This window comes from Labeo rohita, unplaced genomic scaffold, assembly GCF_022985175.1.
Source record: "Labeo rohita strain BAU-BD-2019 unplaced genomic scaffold, IGBB_LRoh.1.0 scaffold_107, whole genome shotgun sequence".
In the NCBI taxonomy this organism is placed as follows: domain Eukaryota; kingdom Metazoa; phylum Chordata; class Actinopteri; order Cypriniformes; family Cyprinidae; genus Labeo; species Labeo rohita.
In genome coordinates this window covers 308513-315094 of record NW_026127197.1, presented here as the reverse complement: position 1 = coordinate 315094, position 6582 = coordinate 308513, and positions in this window count along the sequence as shown.

The following is a 6582-nucleotide window of genomic DNA, read 5'->3' as shown; positions in this document are numbered from 1 at the left end:
CTCTGCCATGGCTCCCTGATCTGCCATGGCCTCCTGAACCGTGTGCTCCGCCATGGCTCCCTGCTCCACCATGGCCTCCCGAACTGTGTGCTCCGCCATGGCTTCCCGAGCTCCCTGATCCGCCATGGCTCCAAAACCACTGAAGATCTCTGAAGAGTAACTTGAGGACCAGAAGTACTATGCACAATCAGCCCTGAAACAATCTCCCCTGAAAGGGACAGAGACAATTGAAATAAATCTTGTTTTTTTGCTTTTTGTTTTGTTTTTTTAGTTTTTCAAAGCATAAATGAATGCATACTGTATTAACAGAGATCATCATTAAGATAAACAAATATTTATGTAGGTGCATCCAGGGGGTCTTTATGTTGTTTGCTTACACAAAGTCACTATCAGCCTCATGATTGTTTAATTTACATTTACTCCTGGATGCATATTCAAATTTTACAATTTACAGAAGTGTCATGATTTTGCTTTTGCACTTTACAAGAAAACTTCATTAATCATTGACAGAGATACTTTCAATATTGTTAAACAGTGGGTCAGAACAAATAACCAGGAAACATAGCCTGAGAAACATCCAAATACAACACACTGACACACCTCTATATGACAACAGCAGATATGAAAATAAAATACTATGCATTAATACATAATGCATTTTATGCTTTTATCTTTTTTTTAATCTGAATATTACACAAAACTTTTTCTTGTGAATCATAAAGGGACAACATTTCACATTTTGTTACATTTAGCATTAGATGAAAATCTGCTGCAAATAAAATACATCTTTAGATGTAACTAATTAGAACTTTTATTTCTCTGAATATAATCAGTAGAGGTGTTACTTAATTTAATGATGTTAATGTTGTTTTACTGAACAATTCATTTAAAGTGACCGTTATGGTGATTAGGGATCCTGACCTTGCCAAATGTTCAGTGTTCAATTACAACAGCAAAATGACATATTGCACACGAAAGTAATAACTGACAATAGCCCATGAATTCTTGTTTTACAGAATTGCAAAAGCATCTCTTGTTTAGGTTCTGTATTTGGCTACAAATTTAAATGTTGATGCTTTATGAACATGTAGGCTATAATAATAAAACATACATTTACATGTACTGTAGCATGTACAAACTGCTTTATTCTTAGTTTTGGCACTCTTCAGTCTAAGAGGGAAATTTCCTTTGGGGATTTTAGCAGTGAAGAACTCAACTTTGTCTCTGTATCTGATGAATCTGGTAAAGTTTCACTGTTTTGGTAGAGCAGAACCAGAATATATTTGTCTGTTTTCTTCCATGAAACCTCTTGTTATGAGAGTCTACAGAGCAGTTCAGAGTGACGTCTTCACCCACAGACGCAGATATGGATTCATCTGAGTGAATAGTGAATAGACACTGTAATAACACATTTTAATTCAGCAGTAAAATAAAGTCAGCAAAACTAACTCTAGAACCAATGTGATCACACCAATTTCATCTACTTCAAAGTTCCATTATAATCTTTGTCACAATTCACTAAGTTATATATACACACACACACACACACCATAGTAGCCCTATATCATAACAAGTCAAGTGAATAATATTTTGCATTTATTGTCCTAATTTAACCAAAAAAACAAACAAAAAAAAAGATCCATGCCATCAGAGTTCTTCATGAGTACTGTATATACGAAAATGCATTTCAGTATCAGTATCGCCATTTTATTAATAGAAGTCAGCATTGACAGCGAGTTTCTGTGCTACTGAATAAGCATTTCTTTGTGAGCCCCCCATGGGCTCAAAATTAAAGGTGAACAACACATAAGGCCAGCAGTGCTCATTCATAATTCATTACATAAATAACAAACAGTTTATTTTGCTAAAATACATAACACATGGAACACTATATCGATCATTTATGTTGCAAAGGGTATTGCACAGTGATACACAGAACCGCTGAGTGAATCGGTCATAGCCGTGCTTTATAGTGAATAAATATAACATAAATATAATAGCTTCACAACAGCAAATACAAGTTTCCACTTCACCAAAAGTTCATAAATGTTCCACAGAAAATCCACGGAACTGACAGTTCAGTGCAGTTCTTTTGAAAAAGCACACCTCAAAAAATCAAAACAGCAACAGTGCATAAAACATCCTAAAATAGATATTACAATTCAGTATTTACACATCACAAAATACATTACATATTAAATGAAAAATACTAATAAGTCATGACTAGCAATTACTAGCAGATGCCTTTTCTGATGATTTATGAAAAGGTTCAGGTTAACAAATTAACATTTTACTGGAGCATCTGGGGTCTGTTCTTTGTACCTTGCTTAATACATTCGAGAATATTTGACAGATGCCGGATCTTTTAATCCTGATAACTGATCTTTGGCTTTCTTTGGTTCTTCATACAAGCTAACAGATTTTATTAAAATATGGGTTAAGATGTCTAAGATTAAGTCTGAGATTACTCATTGTTGCCAGTTGCTATGAAATCAGCTCTAGGATGAGTTTCGAAGAACCTAACAATCCTGGATCATGTCAAATTGCCAACAATATAATCCAGCTAACTGGGTAATCCACGTACGAAGAACGGACCCCTTGTGTCTCTACATCAATCTGCTCATCACCTAAACAGATATATGCAATAATAAAACAATCAAATCAATGAATACACTTTCTTTTTGACATTTTAACATTTCACTCAGTATAGGGCTGCACAATGAAGAATGAAAGAAAAGTAAGATGGGTGGCTAATGTAGGCATTATGTTGATGGACTTGAAATCTTAAAGTAGAAATGGCATTTTATAGCAAAACAAGAAAATATGAAAATACCTTGAATACACATAATGAGCAAAAACTGTTGCTTTTCCTACTGAATGCAAATGATCTAATGTCAGAATGGACTTATATGTATATTATAGATTAACTGACCATGCATCTATATAGTTTCTCTGTAATTATGATTTACATGCTATAGTACTGTTTTAACTGAAATTAATCTCTCTAGTTTAGCCACCTTGAGTCTGAATAATTACCTTGTTGGGCAAGTGCTTATAAAAATTGATTACACCACATAGGTCTAAATTAGGGATGTGCCCTAAAGAAGGCTGTCCTGCTAATGTATGGGTTAACAACACATTCATGTTTTTAATGCATTAGCATTTAGCAAGAATATGGCTTTTGTACTGTGGTATCAACTCAGGACTTTTTCTCTCACTAGGGCTTTTCACACTTTTAACATCCTCATTTACTTACTTGCGGTGTCAGTGTCATTGATTGTATGAACGCAGCATGCGATCTGCTTACATGAAAGTTCTAGCATTGCGCATCCTTAAAGCAGCTAATTTATGACACTACCAGGTAAAACCGGTAATGTGTCTTGGCCTATACCATTTGTGATTGGATCACCAAAAACACATCTTAATACCAAGCAGAAACGAGGAGTCTCTCTCCCACACTCGATTTCCAGGATATTGTAATTAACTGGCAGGCAACAGGCAGCCGCTTTCAATATGCAGAGGTCTCTCTGACCTTCCGGGATAGATGGGATGTCTATGTTTCTGTGACCATCAAAAGCATGTGCATATAAAGCATGCAATCGGCTATCTGTTGCTAAACAATAGACATCATCACAAAAAACTGTAATGGTTCTAATTGGACTTGTATTGGTTTTAATGGAAACTGTAATGGACCCTGTGTCATCTTTGCTTGTTTCTTCATTTGCATCATTGTTTTGCTTATGATAAAGTTATAATAGTGAGACATTCATTCCCATGCCTTATAAGCCTAGAGCACGTAAAGCCATTAAGATACGAGTGTGATTTTTTTGGGTAAGGGAGTGTTTGTTTTGGTGGTTTCTCATAATTTTGCAATCTCAAACAAATAGCAAAATCAGTGCAAAGGGCTCAGAATTCCTAGCGACACCACAGCTTACTGTACCTTTAAGCGCAGTGTGAAAAGCCCTAAATGTTGTTCATGTTTTTGATTCCACTTCCGCCTCAGGCCGCATTTCCTCTGTCATGCCACTCCTGAAAGCCTCCTGTAGAGGATTCATTTCATATGATTCTGCCATGTTCTGTTGTGATCCATTGGCTGGAGTCTCATCACACTCTGCGACATTCTGTGTTTAGGATGAGATGCACATTTTAAGCGGTAATTTCAATATTGTTTCTCAGTACTGGTCCTGGAGTTCTCATCACTGCCAGAGGCAGACAGTAGTGAAGTATTTTTACTCTGTTTTAAAAGTACTTTTCAAGTGTCTGTACTTTATCAGTGTTTTTCTTTAGAAAACTTTACTTCACAACATTCATAATATTGTACTTTTTACTGCACTATGTTTCATATTACATATTATTTTATACTTAATTACATTAGAAATCCAGTGCATTCTTACTTTTAATACATTTTTAATGTTCTTAAGTATTAAAAGTAACTTTTATTTATGAAATGTTGTGCAGTAAAAAAGTATGACAATATGACTTGGAATGTAGTGAAGTAAAAGTTTTCCTAAGAAAAACACTCTCATAAAGTACATATACTTTTTAAATTTACTTAAAGGATTAGTTCACTTCCAGAACATCGCTGCAGAAGTACCAACCCAGAGTTTACGAAGTTAACATGCAAAGAAGATCAAACACCCTTTACAAAGCTTTAGACATACCCTACCTGTCATGACCGTAAAAAAAAAAAAAAAAAAAGAAAAAAAAAAAAAAAAAAAAAAAAACAGGTCACACAGAGCTAGACAAGATGAGCGTTTGAGGTTAAAAAGTACATAAATTGTAATTTTTTAAAAAGAAAATAACCGATCATTTCGCTATAAGACCTTTTGTTCTGAAAGTGAACTAATCCTTTAAGTAAAAATACTTAACTACTGTCCACCTCTGATCACTGCTCATTTTGAATGGCTCCTAATACAACTTCAGCTTATTAGCGGAGGTAAGGTAAGGTTTGCCAAAAGTGTTTTTTTTTTTGTTTGTTTTTTTTTTGCAACATCAGGCATGTTAAGCAAGTTAAGATAGTAATTTAACTGGTGGCAAAAAGCTTTTTTTCCTATTGGCAACCACTGAAAGTAACTGTAAATTCAATAATATAACATATTTGGAAATAACAGAATAATAAATAAGTAGATATTTTGAGAGTTCTGAGGAGCACTGAGGATTACCAGGAGCAGAACCATTGACACAGCATGTTGTTGTTTCTAAAAATCATATTAAATATCATGAAAATATCTTCTATTAATCTGTGATCCTAAGAATGGAGCCTGATGAGATCTTACTACCTCTGGTGTTCAGGAAAAAAACAAAAAAAAAAAAAAATTATTTTACACATATCTACATTATGCTTTTGGACAGTTATTTAAAGGTGCAGTCAGTATACTTCACTTTACACTTACAGAATAGTGCAAACCTGTTTAAAATGATGTTCAGTCACATGGGACGAAAACAGTCATATCAATGGGCTATATTTAGGTCCTTCTTCTCCAAAATAAAGTACTAACAGGTGATAAATTGATGAAAATTAACAGTGATGGGTTTCCTGAGATTGCAGGTTAATTTCTTAAATATGATTCATGTTAAATACTAACCTGACTTGACTGCAGACAAGTGTCGTTCATCCCTGTGTGTTCAGAGGCAGTGAAGATATAAACACAATAATTAATACATTTACTGTAAGTAATGTGTATTAAAGACACAATGTCACAAGTATATTCCTTTTTTTTCTGTTTTGGTTTGGTTCTGTTCCTGTTTGCCAGTGTTCATGATCCTTGTTTGTTTTCATGGTTAGTGATTAGGTTTTGCACCTGTTTCTAGTTCTGCTGATTACCCTCCTTGTGTATTCAAGCCCTGCATTTTCCTTAAGCCGGGCTCACACTACAGGATTTTTAAAATCCTAACCGATTATGAAATCTGGTTGCAGCGCACACTTAAGGAGAATCTTTGCAGATTATCTTCCCTGAAATCTTAAACATGCACACACTACAAGATTTAAAAAATCGTGGCGCATCACACACTATAAGATATTATTAAGATTATCATGACAGAGGGAGCTCCCCATGTGATCTTGCGCAACAGATCGTCATTTAAGCAATCTGTGAACGTCTCACATTACCAGATAATCCGTGCAGAACATTGGGACCGATCAAGGTGCTAGACAAGATTTTTGCTCAGATTCTCGGGAGGGGAAAATCGGGGCAAAATCAGCCTAAAAATCCTTATAATCAATTTCAATAGTACAATGAGTTTAATTTATTGCTATAGAATTCATATAGAAACATTTTTAGTGCAATAGCTACATCTATAAACCAAAGAGTTATATAGTACAAATTCTTCTGGACAGAAGGGCCCCTCCTCACAATTGCGTGCATTGTGTGGTGGGTAAGCACACTACTGGGTATGCCTGTACTGCAAAATGTTAACAAAAACAAAATAAAAAATCTCACTTTTGAATTCATATCTGATTTATTTTCACGAATGAATGAGGTCGGAAACCGATCAGAGAACATCAGAATCCATGTGATATTTTTCAGTCACTTAAACTGGGTCACTTGAACTTGTAACATGTAAATGCAGCCTTAGTGTTAA